Source organism: Scyliorhinus torazame, chromosome 3 (genome assembly GCF_047496885.1).
Source record: "Scyliorhinus torazame isolate Kashiwa2021f chromosome 3, sScyTor2.1, whole genome shotgun sequence".
NCBI lineage: Eukaryota > Metazoa > Chordata > Chondrichthyes > Carcharhiniformes > Scyliorhinidae > Scyliorhinus > Scyliorhinus torazame.
The window spans coordinates 147,968,799-147,993,923 of record NC_092709.1 but is presented as its reverse complement, the minus strand read 5'-3'; the positions used below and the strand labels follow the sequence as shown (position 1 = coordinate 147,993,923).

General features: G+C 49.9%; 1 non-coding gene across 1 annotated transcript; it reads left to right on the top strand.

Annotated features, from left to right (window-relative positions):
* Window positions 1-21,873: 21,873 nt before the first annotated feature.
* Window positions 21,874-21,975, top strand: LOC140409704 (U6 spliceosomal RNA). The gene has a single exon (XR_011940490.1). It is a non-coding gene; the product is annotated as a U6 spliceosomal RNA (small nuclear RNA).
* Window positions 21,976-25,125: the final 3,150 nt, after the last annotated feature.

The following is a 25,125-nucleotide window of genomic DNA, read 5'->3' as shown; positions in this document are numbered from 1 at the left end:
CGCAAAATGGCGGCGTCGACGAAGTCGGACAAAATGGCGGCCCCCATGGATTGCACGTGGCGGGCGGAGTCGACGACATTGGCCAAGATGGCTGCCCCCACGGGTCGCACGCGACGAGTGACGCGTCAGCAGAGGGCGCTCCGGGCAGGCACGATGCCATGCTGCGGGGTCTGTGAGTCCCAGACCGGTCTTGACAGGCTTTTGGTTTTTGATGTTGATTTTTAGGCTTAGCTAGGCATACCTTAGCGTAGTGTCCCTTCTTGCCACATTCGTTACACGTGGAGTTGTGAGCCGGGCAACGCTGCCTGGGGTGCTGGCCCTGACCGCAGAAGTAACAGCATGGTCAGCAGTGAAAGAGCGCGAGGAGAGCGGCGGGGACACAGTGAAAGAGCGCGAGGAGAGCAGCGGAGACGCAGTGAAAGAGCGCGAGGAGAGCGGCGGGGACACAGTGAAGGCAGTGTAGGTGTCCCCTGCGATCATCTCCCTGCAAAACAGATATACCGCTTTGGATACTGTTGAGGGAGATGGCTCACCAGGAGAAGGCAGCAACAGCCAGGTTCATGGGACCGTGGCTGGCTCTGCTGCGCAGCTGGGCAGGAAGAAGAATGTCAGGGCTATAGTGATAGGGGACTCAATTGTAAGAGGAATAAACAGGCAGTTCTGCGGACGCAATCGAGACTCCAGGATGGTGTGTTGCCTCCCTGGTGCAAGGGTCAAGGATGTCTCAGAGCGGCTGCAGGACATTCTGGGAGGGAGGGTGAACAGCCAGCTGTCGTGGTGCATATAGGCACCAACGATATAGGTAAAAAACGGGACGAGGTCCTACAAGCTGAATTCAGGGAGTTAGGAGTTAAACTAAAAAGTAGGACCTCAAAGGTAGTAATTTCAGGATTACTACCAGTGCCACGAGCTAGTCAGAGTAGGAATGTTAGGATAGATAGGATGAATGCGTGGCTCGAGAGATGGTGCAAGAGGAAGGGATTCAAATTCCTGGGGCATTGGAACCGGTTCTGGGGGAGATGGGACCAGTACAAACCGGACGGTCTGCACCTGGGCAGGACTGGAACCGATGTCTGGAACCAGGACTGGGGGCTGTTTGCTAGAGCTGTTGGGGAGGGTTTAAATTAATGTGGCAGGGGGATGGGAACCGATGCAGGAAGTTGGAAGGTAGTAAAACAGGGAAAGACGGAGGTTGAGGAGGGACCTGAATGAGGTCTACAAAATTATGAGAGGTATGGACAGGGTGGATAGCAACAAGCTTTTTCCAAGAGTGGGGTGTCAATTACAAGGGGTCACAATTTCAAGGTGAGAGGGGGAATGTTTAAGGGAGATGTGTGTGGAAAGTTTTTTACGCAGAGGGTGGTGGGTGCCTGGAACGTTTTGCCAGCGGAGGTGGTAGAGGCGGGCACAATAGCATCATTCAAGATGCATCTAGACAGATATATGAACGGGCGGGGAACAGAGGGAAGTAGATCCTTAGAAAATAGGCGACAGGTTTAGATAAAGGATCTGGATCGGCGCAGGCTGGGAGGGCCGAAGGCCTGTTCCTGTGCTGTAATTTTCTTTGTTTGTTCATGGTCCTCCGGAGCTGTACAGCTGCCGCGCGGTGCAGGAATGAGGCACGCTTGGGTCGGGTGATGGTTGCGCCTCCGACGTCCCCGAGGATGCCGCGTTGTCGGATGGGAAGGCATTCAGGCTCTGGAAGGCCACTTCCAGCGAGGTAGCCAGCTTCACAGTCTCCTCGAGGTTGAGGGCCCCCTTGTCTAGAAGCCGCTGCCGGATGTAGCTGGACCGGACACCTGCCACATAGGTGTCTTGGACCATCAGCTCCGTGTGCTCGACCGCTGTGACAGTCCTGCAGTTACAACTGCGGACGAGTACTCTCAGTTCATGCAGATATTCAGCCAGAGACTCACCCTGGCGCTGACACCGCGTGGTCAGGCGGTGTCGAGCGAGTACCTTGTTTACCGGCCTCACAAACTGTCGTTTGAGCAGCTAAGAACATAAGAACTAGGAACAGGAGTGGGCCATCTGGCCCCTCGAGCCTGCTCCGCCATTCAATGAGATCATGGCTGATCTTTGTGGACTCAGCTCCACTCTCCGGCCCGTACACCATATCCCCGAATCCCTTTATTCTTTAGAAAGTTATCTATATTTTTCTTAAAAACGTTTAAAGGAGCCTCAACTGCTTCACTGGGCAAGGAATTCCAGAGATTCACAACCCTTTGGGTGAAGAAGTTCCTCCTAAACTCGGTCCTAAATCTACTTCCCCTTATTTTGAGGCTATGCCCCCTAGTTCGGCTTTCCCCGACCAGTGGAAACAACCTGCCCGCATCTATCCTATCTATTCCCTTCATAATTTTATATGTTTCAATAAGATCCCCCCGCATCCTTCTAAACTCCAATGAGTACAGTCCCAGTCTACTCAACCTCTCGTCATAATCTAATCCCCTCAACTCTGGGACCAACCTAGTGAATCTCCTCTGCACTCCCTCCAGTGCCAATATGTCCTTTCTCAGGTAAGGAGACCAAAACTGAACACAATACTCCAGATGTGGCCTCACCAACACCTTATACAATTGCAGCATAACCTCCCTGGTCTTGAACTCCACCCCTCGAGCAATGAAAGACAAAACTCGATTAGCCTTCTTAATCACCTGTTGCACCTGCACACCAAATTTTTGCGACTCGTGCACCAGCACACCCAGGTCCCTCTGCACAGCAGCATGTTTTAACATCTTACCGTTTAAATAATAATCCATTCTGCTGATATTCCTCCCAAAATGGATAGCCTCACACTTGGCAACATTGAATTCCATCTGCCAGACACTAGCCCATTCACCTAACCTATCCAAATCCTTCTGCAGACTTCCGGTATCCTCTGCACTTTTTGCTTTACCACTCATCTTAGTGTCGTCTGCAAACTTTGCCACATTGCACTTGGTCCCCAACTCCAAATCATCTATGTAAATTGTGAACAACTGCGGGCCCAACACTGATCCTTGAGGGATCCCACTAGTTACAGGTTGCCAACCAGAGAAACACCCATTTATCCCTACTCTCTGCTTTCTGTTAGTTAACCAATCCTCTACCCATGCTACCACTTTACCCTCAATGCCATGCATCTTTAGTTTATGCAGCAACCTTTTGTGTGGCACCTTGTCAAAAGCTTTCTGGAAATCCAGATATACCACATCCATTGGCTCCCTGTTATCTCTACTGCACTGGTAATATCCTCAAAAAATTCTATCAAATTAGTCAGACACGACCTACCCTTTATGAACCCATGCTGCGTCTGCCCAATGGGACAATTTCCCTCCAGGTGCCGCGCTATTTCCTCCTTAATGATAAATTCCAGCATTTTCCCTACAACCGAAGTTAAGCTTACCGGCCTATAATTACCCGCTTTCTGCCGACCTTTTTTAAACAGTGGTGTCACGTTTGCTACTTTCCAATCCTCTGGGACCACCCCAGAGTCTAGTGAATAGTCCCTTCCATCCTGTTACTATTTGGTGGCCTATAGACTACTCCTATCAGTGAACTTTTTGCCTTACTATTCCTGATTTCCACTCAAATTGATTCAACCTTGTCCTCCATAGCACCAATATCATCCCTTACTATTGCCTGGATGCCATCCTTAAACAACAGAGCTACACCAACGCCCTTACTGTCCATTCTATCCTTTCGTATAGTCTGATACCCTTGGATATTTAACTCCCAGTCGTGACCATCTTTTAACCATGTTTCAGTCATGGCCACTAAATCATAGTCATTCACGATGATTTGCACCATCAACTCATTCACCTTATTCCGTATACTACGAGCATTCAGGTAAAGTACACTTATGCTGTTTTTTATGTCTTTGTTATGAATCCTAACACCTTGATCAGTAACTTTTCGCAAATTATTTTTCCTCTTACCCTTTCTCCTAATTTTCCTTGTCTTTGAACCCATATCTCTACATAATAACCTGTCACGTAACATGCTGCCTTGATCTCCATTAACCATTATACTGTCCATAGCTTTACCCTTCACTTCCCCCCAACTTGCTAGTTTAAAGTCCTTGTGACCAACCTATTTATCCTATTCGCTAGAACACTGGTCCCAGAATGGTTCAGGTGAAGACCGTCCCAATGGTACAGGTCCCTCCTGCCCCAGTACTGATGCCAATGCCCCATGAAATGGAATCCCTCTTTCCCGCACCACTCCTTTAGCCACGTGTTAACTTCCCTAATTTTCTCAACCCTATGCCAATTGGCACGTGGCTCGGGTAGTAATCCAGAGATTATAACCCTGGAGGACCTGTTTTTTAATTTAGTCCCTAGTGTTTGATAATCCCCAAACAGGTCCTCTTTCCTAGTCTTACCTATGTTGTTAGTCCCAACGTGGACCACAACAACTGGATCCTCCCTCTCCAAAATCCTTTCAAGCCGATCAGAGATGTCCCTCACCCTGGCACCGGGCAGGCAACATACCATGCGGGACTCACGATCTGGCTTACTAAAGGATGCCATCAATCCCCCTAATTATAGAATCCCCTACAACTACCACTTGATTTTTTGCTCCCCCCTCTTGAATGGCTTCCTGTACCACAATGCAGTTGTCAGTCAATGCATCCTCCCTACAGCCCTCTTCCTCATCCACACAGGGAGCAAGTACCTCATACCTGTTGGACAAGGTCAAGGGCTGAGGCTCCTCAACTCCTAAACTCAGGATCCCCCTACCTGCCTCCCTTGCAGTCACACCACTCAGTCCCTGACCACGACCGAATTAACAGTACTTATTCTACCGGGTGTGACTGCCTCCTGAAACAAAGCGTCCAGGTAATGTTCCCCCTCCCTGATGTACCGCAGTGTGTGCAGCTCGGTCTCCAGCTCATCAATTCTGAGCCCAAGTTCCCCGAGCAGCCAACACTTGCTGCAGATGTGGTCACTAACGGTCTCAATGGGATCCACCAGTTCCATCATCATACAGCAACAGCACATCACCTGTCCAGCCATATTCAACTAGTTAATTAATTTAAAAAATTTATTTTTTATAGAACATCAAAGATAAACCCGAACACCAACAAAAACACAGCCCTCTCTCGCCACTCACCCGAACTCAGTCATTCACCTAAACTCAGATGCACTCTGTTCCAATCAGCACTCCATGTCTAAAGTCTCTCTGTGAACTCCCGCTGCTTTATGGACTCTCTCTCTGTGAACTCCCGCTGATTTATGGACTCTCTCTCTGTGAACTTCCACTGCTTTATGGACTCTCTCTCTGTGAACTCCCGCTGCTTTATGGACTCTCTCTCTGTGAACTCCCGCTGCTTTATGGACTCTCTCTCTGTGAACTCCCGCTGCTTTATGGACTCTCTCTCTGTGAACACCCGCTGCTTTATGGACTCTCTCTCTGTGAACTCCCGCTGCTTTATGGACTCTCTCTGTGAACTCCCGCTGATTTATGGACTCTCTCTCTGTGAACTCCCGCTGCTTTATGGACTCTCTCTCTGTGAACTCCCGCTGATTTATGGACTCTCTCTCTGTGAACTCCCGCTGATTTATGGACTCTCTCTCTGTGAACTCCCGCTGCTTTGTGGACTCTCTCTCTGTAAACTCCCGCTGATTTATGAACTCTCTCTCTGTGAACTCCCGCTGCTTTATGGACTCTCTCTCTGTGAACTCCCGCTGCTTTATGGACTCTCTGTGTGAACTCCCGCTGCTTTATGGACTCTCTCTCTCTCTGTGGACTCGCGCTGCTTTATGGACTCTCTCTGTGAACTCCCGCTGATTTATGGACTCTCTCTCTGTGAACTCCCGCTGCTTTATGGACTCTCTCTCTGTGAACTTCCACTGCTTTATGGACTCCACTGCCTCCGTGTAGAGACCGCGTCTCTGATGAGTTGGAAAATCCTGTGGCTCACCCGGGCGTTGAGGAGACGCTGTTTAATTTCCGGGGCCACCTCGGCGGCGAAGGAGCTCAGGTAGGACTCAAAGCAATTGAGCCAATGCTCAAATATTGCCGTAGCCTCCGGCGCTTGCGGGTCAAGTTTGAGGCGTTCTGGTTTTAAAACGGCTTCCATCGTAAAAATGTCTAGCTGATTAAATTGATACCAATCAATCCAGTCGAAATGGTAGTTAACAAAAACTGTAGTTTTAATCAGCTAGAATGTGCCCACCAGTAGCTCCTCCCGCACTGAGATGCTGTCCCGGATCGATGGGTTATATACCTTCTCAGAGGGGCGGAGCTACAGGCGGAGCCAACAACAACATCAACACAACAACAGTAACAATGAGTAAATACAATAATATATACAACAGCCATATGTGGGTCACCACACCGTCCAAAGTAGGAAGAAGATAAACAACCTCCAATGACAGGGTAAGTTACCACCTCTCCTGGCATCAGTTCGGTCTGCCACCCCTCAAATTCCCAATCCCCCACCCCACATATTACTGGCTGACACCTCGCACTCTCCCCACATCCGATCCTCCCGCTTCTACCTCCGAGTCCCCTGGCACATAACAGCACAACCCCGTCATGTTCAGGTACGGTGCCCACACATGCCACCTGCTATAGCCACCTTGACCCATCAAGCGTGCCGCTCACAAAGCCCTCTCTTTTTCCCTGCAGGAGAAGACAGTCCATAATCAATGGGAAAGGACCAAGATGGGGCCTGAGTCCCAGAGATTTGAGTCCTCACCCGCTATGAGGAACAGGCCCTGGAAATCGTGGGATTGCCCAAGGAGAGAGCAGTCGCTGACAGCGAGGTTGACCTGCGCCAGAGAGGTGAGGATCCACTGCCTCTTCACCCAGATGAATTGCCTCAAGTGAGTTGGTGATGCCAGACAACATGATCCTTCCCTCTCACTGACTACATGTCTATCTGATGAGGCCGGGCCACCTGGAGCCGTACCCACCCTTCCTCTGATACCCAAGAGAACACCTCACAGGAGAGTTCTGAGATTAACACTGGCGATGTGTCACAGCTATCACGCCCCCTTCCACCAGCGCAGAGACACGCACCTGGGTGGGTGACATTATTCGAGGGAATAATCTGGTGAATTCCACACAGTTGCTGATGCACATCAGGTGGAGGCAGGAACATTCAAGGAAGATAGCAATCAGAGGTCTGCTGGATCCCAGGATTCAGCTGGGTCCCAGTCAGATGCCGAGCCTCTGGACAAAATTCTCCCAGAACTGAAGCAAACGTTAGGATACAGCCCCGACATTCAGGAGGGGGCGTCAACGACATTCCAGCCATTGCAAGGCCAGTTGCAGGAGACCAAAAGCCTTCAGGCGCAGGAAGTGATGCCAACAATGCATGGCACCGAGGCCAACACTGCCAAGTTGGAACTGCAGTGTACAACCTGTAGAACGATGCCCGCATCTTGAGTGGTGGCGTCCATTGCATGACTCAGTCTGTGACGATCATGGTTGAAGGCCTCAACATCATGTCCCAGTCACTGAGGGACATGTCCCAGGAACAGGTCAAAATTTTTGAGGCACTCCTGAACTTGTCCCGATCACTGAGGACCATCGCTGAGGGCGTCGAAACTATGCTGCAGACAATGGGAGCCTGACCTCCTGACCCTGAGGACTGACAGCGCCAGATGATTCAGAGGCCTCTGGAGCTCACTCCAGCTGTCCCTCTGTCCCATGGAGTTCCCCCCAGGCCCTTCAGGCATCGTGAGGGAGGAGGAAGTGCTGGAGGCCAACCCAGGGCCTGCCGCCAAGGAAACAACAGCAGTCTCCAGTTCTTCCGAATCCCCCTCTCCTGACACCAGCACTCCTGAAGGGCACCTTGTAGAACAGGGTGGCACAGAAACACCCGCAACAAGGTATGTTTTATGGGGCCCCCTGGCTCGAGGCCCTCCAGAGGATATCTGCCAAGGGCATCAAATCCACAGGACGCGGAAAGCATCAAGCTGCTTCCACCTCTGATGTGCAACCTGGGGACATGCTTAGATGTAGCTCTGAACCACGAAAGATCAAGAAGAGTGAGGAGCACTGAATGGGCACTAGCAGGGGTGGGCCTGGTCACTATCTGTACCTCGGGGGAATGGAAATCTGTCACAGTAAAATGTTCACTGTTAAAACATGTAACGCTCAATACATTTGAAGCCTCTGTCACATTAATCTTCCCAGTGGGCCTGCCTAGTCCCCCACCCCCTGTAGCCTTGCAGCCCCCCAGCTCCCCCGCCCTCCAGACACAGTAGTCCAAGATCAAAAGCCCCAATGCAGACCATGTTCAGGGGATGGGTGTGAGCGCGCTGTCAGCAGAAAGACAGGAGTCAGACTTTAGCATCAGCTGAGTGGCACCGGAACATTCCGAACAACGAGTTATCATCACTCTCCTGCCTTGATTGGTGACCCACTGATGGTGCCCACAAAGACCCATCACCCTGGAGTGATGTTACACAGACCCGTGGAGGGGAGAACAGGTTGGTCAGGCAGTGGATGGTGTGATTGGGGGGTGGGGGGGGGGGGGGGGGGGATTGTGGAATATAGGGGGGAGGAAGTGAAATGGAAGGGAATGGGGGAGGCGGGAATTGGGAGGGAGGGAAATGGCGGGAGGGGGATTTGAGCTGAAGGACACAGCCCAGGAGAATCTAGAGACAAAAGGGGTCTCCTTGGTCCTTCTTGCATGTCGAACCCTTGCCGCCATCTATCCTCTATCCTCCAGCTCTTCCTTGGGCACATTCTCTAGTCCTCATGGATTGCCTCCTCCGCCCCCTCAGATGAGGCTGCATGTCCCCCTCCTCCTTCTTCTCCTCCAGCATGTCACCCCGCTCCTGTGCCATGTTGTGGAGGGCGCAGCAGACCACCACAGAGTGGGACACCCTCTGGAGGTGCCCTGCAGGGCACCTCCAGACCGATCCAGGAACCAGATATTCAGCAGGCCGATGACCGCTCAGTGACAACATGGGTGGCAATGTGGGCCTCATTATAACGGGTCTGCGCTTCCATCTCAAGCATCATTAGCTGTGACCTCAGTGCGGATATCGCTTGTCCCCCATGAACCAACCCATCATCCTTGGGTGGTCCTTGGAGGCACCGAGGATCTCCAAGTGCACCAGGATGTAGCAGTCATGCCCGCTCCTGGGTAGCAGGCACACACGTGCAGGTTCGGAGGTGGTGGTCGCACATGATCTGAACTTTGAGGAAGTGGAACTCCTTCCTGTTAATATAGGGCACACCCTGATGCCACAGTGCTCGCAGGGTGACATGGTTGCCATTGTTGGCCCCCTGGCAATGGCAGCAAATCCTGAATCTTGGTGGGACTGGTCCAGCTGGAAGGCAATGTAGTTCTATGCCTGAAAGCATCTGTAACCTCCTGGATGGACCTATGGGCTGTAGATTGAAAAATACCACACAGGTCCCTGCTCAAGCCCTGAAATGACCCAGTGGCATAAGTCACCAGGAGTGGGTGCCCTCCTTCTCCATGGTGTGCCATGTCCACGAGGTGCTGCACTGTTTCCCTGCTGAGACGCAGTTTGTTGCGGCACGTGGTGTCCGTCTGCTCATTGAATGACCAATGACACCTGTACACCTTGGGCCGACATTGGCCTCCCTTCTGTGTCTCCTCTGCGTGATGGCAGCCAGGTCTTCAGGGTGTCATCTCGGACGGCTGCCTGCCTCGGCTGCCAACAACAATGCAAGGGCAGCCTCCGTGGGATTGATTCCACCACCCATCGTTATATCTTCTATCGCAGTCAAAGGGAGTGAAATTCAATTTCAGGATAGAAGCTGCTGTGTGCCTGAACTCCAGAAGCATCAGCACCTTTGAGGCAGCTACCAACAATCAAACACTAAAGAACAGGATTTCAACACTGAGGCACACAGTTCAGGCGTCAACATTTGCTGGACATGCTGGGCACTAATTATCCTCTGAGACATGGCCCTTGAGGATGTGCTTGGGATTTGAGGAGTGTGAAGTGCTGTCATAACTAACAAGACTAATTCCTCATTTCAAATAGCCTTGAGCTGTGAAGCTAGAGGCTGCTCACAGTCAAAGGAAGTGAAATTCAATTTCAGGATAGAAGCTGCAGAATGGCTCTGTCCTGTAAGTGTTTGGTAAGACAGACAAGCTACAGCTGTGTTGCCCTTGTCATCGGTATCCACAATGTTTAAAGATGGCTTGAAGGCCTCGCAAGGCCCCTCAACCCCTGGTTCAGGAGCAACCCCTGACCTTGAATACTTCAACCCCCTGACCAAGCCCAACCCACCTGAGGGGTCCCCCATGCATGCCCCTCTCCCCTCCAATGCCCTTGATCTGTGTGATGGAAAATGGAAATGATTACTCACCTCCTGACTTCCCCTCAATGGCCATTGCGCCAGCTTCACATTTCTGAAATTATTATTTTTTTTTAAATAAATTTAGTGTACCGAATTCATTTTTTTCCAGTTAAGGGTCCAATTAGTGTGGCCAATCCACCTACCCTGCACATTTTTGGGTTGTGGGGACGAAACCACACAGGGCGAATGTGCAAACTCCACACGGACAGTGACCCAGAGCCGGGATCGAACCTGGGACCTCAGCGCCGTGAGGCAGCAGGGCTAACCCACTGCGCCACCGCGCTGCCCCACATTTCTGACATGGAGTACTAAACGACACCCATGTGACTTTCCACAGGCGAGTCAGGTAATTCCTGGGAGGCCACTGCCATCAATTTCAATCTTGTTAATGAGGTTGAAATGATTGCAAATTAGGTTTTATATTCTTGCCATATCTGGGCAAGATCCGGAACTTGCCATGGGGAGCAGGTCAGGTAAATTGCAAAATATTTTGCGCCCAATGCATATCTCGATTTTGGCCTCCCCGCTATTCACCTGGCAGGTCAAGATCCACCCGGACACAATGCAGTAGTTGAATCGGTTCCAACATTCTTAGCCACAAACTCAGACATAGGCAGCTTCAAGGCTAGGCTAGAGTTGGGATTGGCACATAATGAGTCACTGGGCATGAGTGAGCTGCAACCAGGTTAGAAATAGAGGATGGTTCCTATGCCAACTCACCAGAGGGCAATGTTGCAGATTCTGCTACAAGGGACGTAGATGAGGACTTTGAGTATACAGGAGAATGGTGATGATGATGGACATTAGGATGATGTGTGCATTGGCAGGTCTACCAGACAGCCTCCTATCACTGTCAAGGAATGTGGTGGAACCTGCTCCAGGTTAGCCGAGGACTTCACATAGAACTTGAGCTTGCTACTGCCTTTGTTTCCTGAGTTTAGGATTAATAATATGATTCAATGGCCTGAATGATGCAGTCAGTGGTGAAACAGGTAGTCGCCACTGGTTTTGTGAAGAACTCTGACCTTACCCTGATCATCGTCTGGGAACTTGCTCTTGCGGCTGCAGCATGGGTTTAACAGCAAAGTCAGTGGAGATACCTCGCAGCATGGCTCCATGCTGGTGAAGCTACACCCCCTTTTGATTTCATGAACTGAAGACTGCAATTAGCTTCATGAAAGATAAGTGTTTCTTGACTCTTCGGAATCTCTTATTTAATGGTAGCAAAGTAGTTGTGGAAGACCTTGAAATACAGGTCCTCTCCAGAAGCCCAGGCTCCTGTCCACAAACCATTGCAACATCCGCCTGCCCCTCCCTTCACCTACCCACCCAACCCCCTGCCACCCCACTTCCACTCCAGCTCCTTGGCTCCTCTACTCCACAGCTCCTCAATCCCACCGAGGACGGAAATAATTTTTAAAAAAAATTTAGAGTACCCATTTATTTTGTTTCCCAATTAAGCGGCAATTTATCGTGGCCAATCCGTCAGAAACAATGTTTGAAGAGCGAGGGTTTCCCCTCCAGCAAATGTTGTTTCATCTATTGGCATGACTGAGAATCTGGGGTGGCGGGGAGCTGGGGTTACCTGAGGTGTGTGGGAGGGGAGGTGCTTGGACGTGAAGAAGAGCTAAGGAAGTCGGAGGAACTTGTTGGTTTAAGGGATAAACTCCTGTTCAGGCCCTGCATCTGTGAGAAGCAACCCTGAAAATATCAACATAATGGGTAGAGCAAGTTCTGGGTAATCAGCCAAAGTTCCTGAATGACAGCAAAACCATCAGCGTGGACTCCTCCTGAGCTCTTTCGGGAACATGGAAGCTTCCAAATTTCAGCCTAAGTGAGACCACTGGAAATTGCAGCCATCCCCAATAATGGCAAATATCTCAGCATTCACTGCTATTGGGACCGCAGGATTTGGGCCAATCATTCTAGCCTGTTTTATTTAATATAGTTAAAGTATAATCCTGTTATTTGAAGATGGGGTTAAATCTATATGGTTTATGAAGCATCTGCTTTGAATCGGATCTGGTTTTAATCTCTCTTAATCCAGCCTCATTATCCTCATCCTTTCTCGGACCGCAAGTCTTGCTTTCCAAATTCCATTCTCTGAACCTCCCTCCTTCTTGCTTCTCTCTCCCTGCTCCATCCCTGCAAACATTTCTATTTCTGCATTTGTAACCTGGTCAATATTTTTTAATTTTACTGTTTCCTTGAAAAAAATGAAACGTATTAGAGGGAGGTTGGTTCTCCAAAAGTGGTTAATGCTTGTTTTAGCAGTTAGACAATTAATAATTTCATGTTGACTATAAAATAAAACAGCCTTAAAGCCAACCAAATATTGAAATAGATCACCACAATCGACAAACTAATCATGGTGCTTCTTTGGGGGGGAAGGATCCTGAGGATCGGAAGAAGATCCTCTAAAGAAGGAGAAATGTGGGATGCCTGGCCCTCCTAAACCTCCAGTTCTACCACTGGGTGGCTACCACAGAAAGGTTACAGGGCTGGGTCAAGGAACCAAGAGCAGAATGGGTCAGAATGGAAGAGAGTTCTTGCACAGAGACATCCCTCCGAGCATTGGCCACGACCGCACTCCCTTCCCACCCCAACCAAATACTCAAAAATCCCAGTGGCAATAGCCACACTTCGAATGTGGAACCAAATGCAACATCACCGAGATGTCCACCATGGCCCCCATGCCATGCAAAAATCACAAGCTCACCCTTGCGACAATGGGTGCCTCCTTTAAAAGGTGGAGACTGGACAAGGGGACACTGACAGTTAGAGACATGTACATAGAGGGCAGAGAGCGACCCTGAGAGAGCTTACAGACAAGTTCCCAAAAAGAAACAAGCTCAGACATAATCAAGTCCAAAACTTCCTCCACGAGGAAACAACGACTTTCCCCCAGATACTGGGACACACACTACTGGGCGGGCGACTGACTGCGGATGAATTAGGGAAGGGGAACTGTGTGGACTCGTACGGACAACTGCTGGAGGAGGTGCACTCACCCCTGGATGATACAAGAAGCAAATGGGATGAAGAACGAGGTAGGGAGATAGGGGGAGGACTCGGTCAAGCACTGCACAGGGCAAATCTCACCTTCACATGAGCAGGGCTGAGCCTAACACAGCTAAAGGTGGTGCACAGGTGCACCTAACCAGGGCTAAAATGAGCAGTGGTGGACGACAAGTGTGAACGGTGCCAGGGAGGCCTGGCCAACCATCCCCACATGTTCTAGGCCTGCCCCAGATTTGTTGGGTACTAGATGTCCTTCTTCGCGACCCTGTACCGGGTTGTGGGGGTCCGGGTGCCTATGTCACTTGGCACTTTCAGCCTGGCACCTTGGCACTGTTACCTGGGCATCCTGGCAGTGCACCTGGCAGCCTGGCAGTGGCACTGCCAAGCTGGCAGATGCACGGCCAGGTTGCCTGGCTGGCAGTGCCAAGGTGCCAGGTTGCCCATGCCAGGGATTGGGCCGGAGGGTGCCCTGCCCTTAAGAGGTGGAATGGCGGGAGGCTCGAGGACACTCTAAGAGGTAAGGTGGGCAGTGAGGGGGTTGGGGGACCATGGTAGGGGAACAGAGAGGGGGTCAAAAGATAGGGGTGGCACTTAATAATGGCATCCCAATCCACGATTACTCTTCCTGCATTGAGCTGAGCTCGTCAGTGCAGGGAATGATATAAGTGTGGCCTTGGCGGGGCATTCCTCGCCAAGGCCCAAAAAAACCGGTCTGGTCCAGTTAGATAGCAGGGTCATTCTCGTTGCTGCAGATGCCTCGAAACACTCTGCTAAACGCATCCAAAACGGGACTCTGTTTTCTTCGTTAGATCGCTCCCTATATTTAATTTAACAAATTTTCATCACCTTCCTTATCCGACGGCTCTGTCGCCGATTCCAATCATTTTTCATTTCCTTCATATGATTCTTTCTTTCACAGGATGCACAAGTTACAAGTTGCCGGCTAGGCCAGCATTTATTGCCTCCTTGAGCTGCTCCAGTCCATGTGGTGTACGTACATCCACAGTGCTGTTAGGGAGGAAGTGCCAGGAGTTTGACCCAGCAATAGTGAAGGAACGACAATATAGTCCAAGTCAGGATGGTGTGGGGCTTGGAGGGGAACTTGCATCTGCTGGTGGTGCTCCCAGGCATCTGATGCCCTTGTCCTTCTAGGTGCTAGATGTGCTGACAAAGGTGATTTGGTGGTTGCTGCAGTGCATCTTGTATCCTTGTAACAAACTCCAATATTTATCTTAAGTTTAAATTGGAGTTTCAAATTGGGAGCTACAGTTCCCGTTGGGACTCGGAATTTCTGCACATGCGCTAGTCAGAAAAAGGCCGCATCTGCATACTTTGTGGTTTTTATGTTCTTTAGGTCAGGAATTGGCCGCATACAGATACGCAGAAGGAAAACATGAAAAGATGTGGAATAGCGTGAAACTGTAGATCAGGTAACCTGAAGAGGATCTCCAATTGAGAGGTGACCCAAGGAGCAGGACACAGAGAGGGAGACAGGGGACCATCCCAATCCAAGAAGAAGGCCCCCAAATAGGGAGTGGGATGGAAACAGATCCCAGAGGACAGTCCCAGGTAGGGAAAAAGACAGGAATCAGGGAGATCCCACTGAGTCAGAATATATGACAGTGACGAATGTGATATAAAATAGTTACTTTAAAGATATTAGTTACTGTAATGTAGATATAGGCCGGTCTAATTCATGTTAGTTCACAGACAAAGGATTTCAGAACTCATGGCAAAGGAGGGGGGGATGGGGTGTTTAGAGTATGAGGAGAAAAGGATGCTGAGTAATAAGAGGCCAGGGGAAGGGATGAGAAGTGAGCCAATTAGGATGTATGGCCAGGTCAGGAGGGGTATAGGATGACCTATGGGAATCGTGTATGTGACACTTGATGCCATTTGAATGTGTTGGTAGCGATTTCTTTGTTCTACAGAAGCACTCGATTCGGGAGACCCAGGAGGCAGCTTGCGTTCTGGGTTTGTGTGAAACGAGTCAGACTTGCAAGTCAAATAAAAATAACTAATGCTATGCTTACAAATCCATCTCGCGTTTTATTGAGGCCAGACTGACGGGTAAAGAATTTATTAATTCTCATTTGGTGCCGGAAACCCGGGATTTCTCAAGACGGTTCTGACCAACCGTGAAATCAGAATTAGACTGATTTTGGACAAGGAGAGTGGAAAAGGGCCCACAATGTATAGCTGGAAAATGACCGCGCATTGATTTTTCCCCTCTTCTTATGGTCTGATTAGTCTGGTCACTCGCGGTTGGTACAGAAAGATCGTCTCGACAAAATCAAAGGTCAGTCTGGGGATTAGAAATTTAACTGATGGGATTTCATAATTGATGATTTGGTTTTGGGTTAGGTTTTGGAATTAATGGGACATCAAAAAAGATGGTTTAATTCCATGTGTGAGTGTTTTTGAAGAACTGATGCGACCTCAGGATGAGGGTTTAGTTCAATGAGTGTTTTTAAATCTATAGTTGATTAAGCTAAAATTGTATCCTTGGACTGTAGTGGCGAGAAACGATAAATTTTAAAACAAACTGGATGCTGCATGTTAGTTAAAGCAGAAGTCTCTCAAAGGGTTAACAGCAGCTTGAGATAACAGGCAGCTTGTGGTGTAATTGGATACCTTTCTTTCGAGTCAGTGAAACTCCAGCAAAGTTACGTTTTGATTTAGTTAAAGGAAACCAGTGGGTTTCTCCACCTCTTTGATAAAGTCTCATCATGGGCCCCCGTTGCATATGCGTCATGCGCCATGACCCCCACGGAACAGCGCTACGCGCAGATAGAGAAGGAGTGCCTGGGCCTTCTGACCGGTGTGGTTACGTTTCACGATTATGTGTACGGACTTCCTCAATTCACCGTTGAGACCGACCATCGCCTGCTGGTCAATATAATACAGAAAGACTTGAATGACATGACGCCTCGCCTCCAACGTATTCTTCTCAAGCTCCGGCGATACGACTTCCAGCTGGTATACACCCCAGGCAAAGACCTCATCATTGCCGACTCTCTCTCCAGGGCAGTCAACACTCTGTGTGACCCAGCGGGATTCGTCTTCCAGGTTGACGCCCATGTGGCCTTCGTGGCCTCCAATCCACCTGCCACGGATGAACGTTTCATCCCAATTCACCGCGAGATGGCGGCTGACCCTTTGCTACAGCGTGTCATGCGCCACCTAACAGACGGGTGGCTCAAGGGCCAATGCCCTCAGTTCTATAATGTCAGAGATGATCTGGCGGTAGTAGACGGGGTTCTTCTGAAACTGGACCGCATTGTCATCCCGCATAGCATGCACCACCTCGTCCTGGAACAGCACGGTAGCACAAGTGGATAGCACTGTGGCTTCACAGCGCCAGGATCCCAGGTTCGATTCCCCGCTGGGTCACTGTCTGTGCGGGTCTGCACGTTCTCCCCGTGTCTGTGTGGGTTTCCTCCGGGTGCTCCGGTTTCCTCCCACAGTCCAAAGACGTGCAGGTTAGGTGGATTGGCCATGATAAATTACCCTTAGTGACCAAAAAGGTTAGGAGGGGTTACTGGGGTGACGATGATAGGGTGGAAGTAAGGGCTTAAGTGGGTCGGTGCAGACTCGATGGGCCGAATGGCCTCCTTCTGCACTGTATGTTCTATGTAGTCTATCTATGTAGCTACACGAGGGCCACCTTGGCGTGGAAAAGTGCCGCCGACGGGCCCGAGAGGCAGTGTACTGGCCCGGCATTAATGACGACATAGCCAACACAGTGCTCAACTGCCCCACTTGTCAGCGATTCCAGACGGCCCAACCACGTGAGATCCTGCAGCCCCATGAGTTGGTCATGTCACCTTGGACCAAGGTGGGCATCGACCTGTTCCACGCGCTGGGTAAAGACTATGTCCTGATTGTGGACTACTTTCCAAATTACCCGGAGGTGATACGGTTGCACGACATCACATCATCTGCAGTCATCCATGCCTGTAAGGACACCTTGGCTTGACACGGCATCCCACTCACGGTGATGTCGGACAATGGCCCCTGCTTGCAAGCCAGGAATGGTCCAACTTTGCCAGGCGGTACAATTTTGCACATGTGACATCCAGTCCCCTGTACCCCCAATCCAACGGCAAAGCGGATAAGGGCGTCCACATAGTCAAACGGCTCCTCTGCAAGGCTGCCGATGCTGGGTCCGATTTCTACCTCGCCTTGCTGGCCTATCGCTCCGCCCCACTGTCCACTGGCCTGTCGCCAGCCCAGCTGCTCATTGGTCGCACCCTGAGGACGACGATGCCGTCCATTCATGTCCCAGACCTCGACCACGTTCTGGTCCATCGACGGATGCAGCTGTCTCGTGCACAGCACAAGGCGGCTCATGACTCCCGTGCAGCTGATCTCCCTGCTCTGGCTCCAGATGACAACATCCGCATCCATCTTCCGGATGGTGGCTGGTCTGCAACCGCTGTGGTCCTTCGGCAGGTGGCCCCCCGCTCGTTACTGGTTCGTCTACCGGATGGCTCCATTCTGCGCCGCAATCGACGCGCCCTTCGTCTCGTTCCGCGCTCGCTACGTGATCCTCCACTGTCGCCTCGCCCTCCTGCTGACCCTGCCATGGACTATGCAGAGATCCCGGTCACTCTGCATCCTCCTCACTCTGACGCAGTCCAGCCCGCTCCTCAGCCGGCGGCTCCCGACCCACCCTTGAGGCGGTCAACCAGAATTCGTCGCCCACCTTAGAGACTTAATTTGTGAACTTTGTAGACTTATGGACTTTCTGATGTGTTCTGTTCTTCCATTTAATCGTTTACATGGTTTGTATATAGTATTCATCTCGTTATTCTTGTGACATACTGTTGTTCTGCACCAGGCACCTTCCCATGTTAGTTCTCATGTACATAGTCCTGTAAATATTTCACACACACGTAGTCAGGGACATTCTCACATTACACTATTTATTGCCACACAGGTACATTTTTTATAAACGGGGGAATGTCATAATATACACCAGTATATCATGGTGCAGACACACACTGATGGACACACAGTGGGACCAATCAACATACACACCGCAGCCAATCACCAGTGAGAGCACACACACTATAAAGACAGGGGGCATCAGAGTTCCCGCTCATTCGAGCTGCAGCTAAGTTGGAGGACAGAGCTCACAGCCTGCAGCACAGACATTCACCATGTGCTGAGTGCATCGACCGGTTAGGACAAGGCAAAGGTCTTTAGTTAAAGCTAGTATCATGTTAACCCACAGTCAGAGTATGTTAAACAGTTAATGATTCAATAAAATAGTGTTGTACTATTTCGAGTGTTGGTGACCTGTATGTGTTCCAAAGATCCAGAACACCCAACACATCAACATCTAGCTTATTAAAGCCTTCAGTTGGACTACAACCTCACTTTAGTAGTCATTGATCGTGCATCAACGGCCACAGTTGTAGTGAAGTTACTTGCTTGTGAATATATGTGTTGGTTTTTGGTGCAGTTTTGTAATTTATAAATTGTTGGAGATAAAAATCTGTAAACTCCATAAAAATGCTTTGTAAAACAAATGTTTATTCTTTGTGTCAAAAGTCCATCAGTGGCATGGTGGCACAGTGTTTAGCACTGTTGCCTCAATGCGCCAGGGACCCTGGTTCGATTACGCCCTTGGGTGACTCTGTGGAGTTTACATGTTCTACCCGTGTCTGCATAGGTTTCCTACGGGTGCTCCCACAGTTCAAAGATGTGCAAGTTAGCTGGATTGGCCATGCTGAATTGCCCCATCATGTCCAAAGGGTAAGGTGGGGTTACAGGGATAGGCCTGGGGCCTTGGTAGGATCCTCTTTCGAAAGGTTGGTGCAGACTCGATGGGCTGAATGGCCTCCTCCTACACTATGGGGATTCTATGATCCTTTGATCAGCAGACTCTGTAAATTTGTTCAGTAATTTTCCTCTGTGGTTTTTCAAAAATGCTAAGATCTGTCAAGTCATTTTCACTCTGGGATCTGACTTATCCAGTATTCACATCAGCCTGAATTGTTACATGGGACACAAGGCTGCCACTATGTGTCGGGGGTGGAGGGAGTGGATGTTGAGTTTGGTGGATGGAGTGCTAATGAGGTAGGCTGCTTTCTCATGAATAGTGTCAAGCTTCTTGAGTGTTATGTTGAAGAATTGATTCAGCCTGTGAAAGGGTTACAATTTTAATTCAAACAAAATACAGTTAAAAGTTTTCTGTGAGAAATGGACAATATTTTCAGACACCCAGAGACAGAGAGTTGGCCTTGAATCACAGCCTTTCCAGACAGCTAACCAGGCTTAAACTGATAACATGACACATGTTTTCAGGAAAACAAATGATTTTGATTCAAAAGAATTTCTCAGACAATGAGCCTCAGACACACGACACAAAATAAGGGTCTTATTCTCAACCAATGGATCTTCTTTACATTAACACCTTAGGTAAACAAATAGTCAGATCTGCAAACTCTGTAAGAAAGTCAGATCTCCAGAGTTGTAGAACATAGAACGTAAAACAATATAGAGTTGAGGTCTTATTTGAACTCCCCATAAACTGAGATAAAAGTAAGAAAAGCCACCCTTCATAATTTGGATTGTAAGTATAAAACAAATTTGTTATTTGTTGAATGACTTAACAAATTTCATTCTTAAGTAGATTTGAGATTTGAAGTTAGTACTTGTAAATTAATTAGTTTATCTCGTACGCAGAACAACATTATGTAATCCAAAATTTTAATTTTAATGAAGTATTATAGCAACCATTATTGGGCAGCATGGTAGCCTTGTGGATAGCACAATTGCTTCACAGCTCCAGGGTCCCAGGTTCGATTCCTGGCTTGGTCACTGCCTGTGCGGAGTCTGCACATTCTCCCCATGTGTGCGTGGGTTTCCTCCGGGTGCTCCGGTTTCCTCCCACAGTCCAAAGATGTGCAGGGTAGGTGGATTGGCCATACTAAATTGCCTTAGTGTCCAAAATTGCCCTGAGTGTTGGGTTGGGTTACTGCGTTATGGAGATAGGGTGTGGGCTTGGGTAGGGTGCTCTTTCCAAGAGCTGGTACAGACTCAATGGGCCGAATGGCCTCCTTCTGCACTGTAAATTCTATGATTCTGTGATTATAAGGGGTGTCGTCTCAACCTGTAAACCTCATGAACCTCATAAATCTCCTGGGATTCTTAATCATAAGATTCTAAGTTCTGATAGAAGAGACTGTGAAAGAGACAGGTCAATTCTAATAAACAGTGTATACGGAAACGATTTGGAGGAAAGTATAGCTGGTCTGATTAGTAAGTTCGCAGAAGACACCAAGATTTGGTGGAGTGGCAGATAATGATTCAGGATTGAAAGGGGATACAGCAGGACATAGATAGGTTAGAGACTTGGGCAGAGAAATGGCAAATGGAGTTTAATCCAGATAAATGTGAGGTAATGCATTTTGGTAGGTCTAACAGAGAGGGGAAATATACCGTAAATGGCAAAACTCTTGGGGATATAGAAAGTCAGAGAGATCTGGGCGTGCAGGTCCATAGATCTTTGAAGGTGGCAACACAAGTGGACAAGGTAGTCAAGAAAGCATACAGAATGCTTGCATTCATTGGACGGGGCATCGAGTATATAATCTGGCAAGTCATGCTACAGTTGTCTAGAACCTTGCTAAGGCCGTACTTGGAATATTGCGCGCAATTCTGGTCGCCATACTACCAGAAGGATGTGGAGGCTTTGGAGAGACTGTAGGAGGAGGTTTACCAGATTGTTGCCCGGTCTGGAGGGTGTTAGCTATGTGGAGAGGCTGAATAGACTCGGACTGATTTCATTAGAAAGATGGAGGTTGAGGGGTGACCCCTGACAGAGATCTACAAGATTATGAGGGGCATGGATAGTGTGGATGGGTAGGCACTCTTTCCCAGAGTAGGGGGGTCAGTCACCAGGGGGCATAGGTTTAAGATCCTTGGGGCAAAGTTTAGAGGAGATGTGCGAGGCAGGATTTTTACACAGAGGGTGAGTGCCTGGAACACGTTGCCAGGGAAGGTTGAGGAAGAAGATACATTAACAGCGTTCAAAAGGCATCTCGACAAATAGATGAATAGGATGGGAATAGAGGAATACGGCACAAGGAAGTGCTGTAGGTTTTGGCCAAGGTATCATGACCAGTACAGGCTTGGAGGGCTCATAGAATCATAGAATTTACAGTGCAGAAGGAGGCCATTCGACCCATCGAGACTGCACCGGCCCTTAGAAATAGCATCCCACTTAAGCTGACACCTGTAACCCAGTAACCCCGGCCTCCCTGAACAGGCGTCGGAATGTGACGACTAGGGGCTTTTCACAGTAACTTCACTGAAGCCTACTTGTGACAACAAGCAATTATTATTATTAATCTTTTTGGACACGAAGGGCAATTTAGCATGGCCAATCCACCTAACCTGCACATCTTTAGACTGTGGGAGGAAACCGGAGCACCCGGAGGAAACCCACGCTGGCACGGGGAGAACGTGCAGACTCCGCACAGACAGTGACCCAAGCCGGGAATCGAACCTGGGACCCCGGAGCTGTGAAGCAACAGTGCTAACCACTGTGTTACCGTGCCGCCCTGTTCCTGTGCTAAAATTGGAACGATATAGCGAAGATTAGCATTGCCCCAGCGCAAGGATAACACCCAAATTCGTGAAGCGTTCCATATTTTTTCTCGACAAATGCATGGATAGGATAGGTATAGGCAGTGTTTTTCAAACTTTTTTGCCTGGGACCCATTTTTACCAACTGGCCATCCTTCAGGACACACGCCGGCTGACCTTCACGACCCACGCCGGCCGACCTTCGCGACCCATCATTTTCTCTTACCTTCATGTGAACAATTCTATAATCTAGAGTAGCAAAGAATGAGAAATGACCTCATTGAAACAGGCAGATGCAGAATGCAAGTTTTCCTCAGATGGGTGGTTTGTAGCCTGGGGATATAGTCTGCAAATTTCAATGCGATGATTTTAGACATAGATGAGGAGGAATTACTTAACTCAAAGTATTGTGAATTTTTCAATCTCTAAAATTCATTATCAAAGAGAGTTCTGCAGGCTCAGCCATTGAGCATATTCAAAACAGATGCAGGAAGACTGTATTGAATTGAAAACAAAATCTTCTCCTGGTTCAATGCTCTGGCGTCAGGAGGAGGAGATCTTTCTCTCAGGGCTCCGGGCATGCGCACTAATGAGCGGGCACGCATGTGCAGCACGCCCGCATTTTTAAAGCTGATCGCAACCTTCATTTTTAAAGCCTCTCGCAGCCAACATTTTTAAAAGAGGGCTGCTGCGGCCATTGCTCCTGAATTCACGCAATCGGGAATGCCGCGAAGGATGGCTGCACAACCCTCCGGACACCCGCCCGTGACCCACCAGTGGGTCATGACCCCCACTTTGAAAACCTGGTACAGAGGGATACGGCATTTGGCAAAGAGTGGTATCGTGACCGGTAAAGGCTTTGAGGGCCGAAGCGCCTGTTCCTGTGCTGTATTGTTCTTTGTTCTTTGTATGTTCTCCCTGATATAAATTTGATTTGTTTGAAAACCCCTGGAAGAAAGTGCATTTTATGTTCGATGGAAGCACTATCTAGCCTTGCTGATTAAAGCCTTATGAAACTGTATTGTAGAATTTATTTTAGTTGATGTTTTAATCTAGCAATAAGTTCAAAATGAAAATGTATCCCTGTGGGCTGGGGAATGGGGTGGTGGTGGGGGGGGGGGGGGGGGGGGGGGGGGAGGGGGAGGGGGGGGGGAGGGGGGGTGGTGCGGGGGTTGGGGGGGGGGTGTCGGTGGTGGTGTAAAGAAAGCAGAGCGCTAAAAATTGGAGCTGTGGCAATGGAGAGTGGCATCAGGAGGTGAGTTACTCTCCGCAGAGTTCCCAACCTCTGACCTGCTCTTGTAGCCACAGTATTTATATGGCTAGTCCAGTTCAGTTTCTGTTCAATAGTAACCCCGGGATGTTGATAGTGCGGAATTCCCTTGAATGTCAAGGGGAGATTGTTGTATTCTGCTTTGCTGGAAATGGTCATTGCCTGATACTTATATGGAGAGAACAAAACTTGACACTTATAAAACCAAGCCTGAATATTGTCCACGCCTTCTTACATATGGGCACGAACTGCTTCAGTATCTGAAGAGTCATAAATAATGAACATTGCACAATCATCAGCAAACATCCCCACTTCTGGGGCGGGATTCTCCGCAATCGGCGCAATTCCGCCGTCCGGCACCAAAAACGGCGCGAATCAGTCCAGCATCGTGCCGCCCCAAAGGTGCGAATTCTCCGCATCTTGAGGGGCCGAGCCTTCACCTTGATTTCTGGCGGACTGATTTCCGCCACACCAGCTGGCGGGAAAGGCCTTTGGTGCCCCGTCAGCGGCCGCTCACGGCATCCCCGCGCATGTGCGGTGGAGGGGGTCTCTTCCGCCTCCGCCATAGTGGAGACCATGGCGAAGGCGGAAGGAAAAGAGTGCCCCCACGGCACAAGCCCGCCCGCGGATCGGTGGGCCCCGATCGCAGGCCAGGCCACCGTGGGGGCACCCCCCGGGGCCAGATCGCCCCGCAGGACCCCGGAGCCCGCCCGCGCTGCCTTGTCCTGCCGGTAAGAGAGGTGGTTTGATTCTCGCCTGCGGGACAAGTATTCCAGCAGGGGGGCTTCAGCCCATCGCGGGCCGGAGAATCGCCGGGGGGGGCCCGCCAACCGGCGCGGCGCGATTCCCACCCCACCGAACATCCGGTACCGCAGAATTCGGCAACCGGTGGGGGCGGGATTCACGCCAGCCCCCGGCGATTCTCCGACCCGGCGGGGGGGGTCGGAGAATCCCGCCCCTCATCTTATGATGGAGGGAAGGTCACTGACTAAACAGTTGACCGTCCTGTTAATTCCTGGCTGGCCCATGTTTTTTGCTTTTAATTTCTGTTATTCTTCTATTTCAATTTCTGTACATGGCCAAAAATTCACCTGTGCCTTTGAGATTATTTTTACCTTTAATTTACAAAAGGAATCCAGCAGGATGTGCTGCCATTGGTGATGATTCATCTCAATGGACTTTGCTGTCGGCCTATGAGCTGTTTACTTTGTTGGGTCCTTAGCTGATAATCTATGCTGATTGGTGTTGTTCTGCCAAGGATGGGAATGCTTCATTTGGTTTTTAGTTTCGTTTTGAGCTCTGAGCTGTAGGAGGCTCTTTAGAATTTCTCTCTCCCCAAAAAGGGTAAATGTCTTTCTGATACCCCAGTTGGAGGCTCTGTTTTCCTATCAGCCAAGTTGTAGACATTCTAGTGAGGCTGGACACCAAGTAAGAATAAGATCCAAGTTGAGAGCTGGGTTTGAGGGGAAACAAGGGGCTGGAATCTCCGGTCGCCCACGCCGAAATCCCGTTTCTTGAACGGCCGGAGAATCCAGTCTCTGACCAAATCGGGGGCGGCGCCTCATTCGCGATGCTCCACCCACTCCAAAGCGCCGTTCTCAGAGACTTACGCCGCGCCACTTATCGACGGCCTCAGGATATTGCCTGAGGCCCGCCCCCCGATGCTCCGCTCCCGACTGGCCGAGTTACCGACGGCGTTGGTCTCTCATGGTCTCATCCGTCGGGAACTCAGCGTGGCGGCTGCGGACTCAGTCCAGCACAGCCACAGTTGGAGAAGGGCCGATCGGCGGACAGGGGGGCAATATTCGGGGCTGGGGACACAGTGGGAGGGGTGGTCTGGGTACACGAGCCGGCCAAAGGGGGGGGCGGCACTATTTCACGGGCCAGGTCCACGGGCTGCATCCACCATGTAGCACGGCGCGGCCGCTGCAGGCCACCGTCATGCGCAT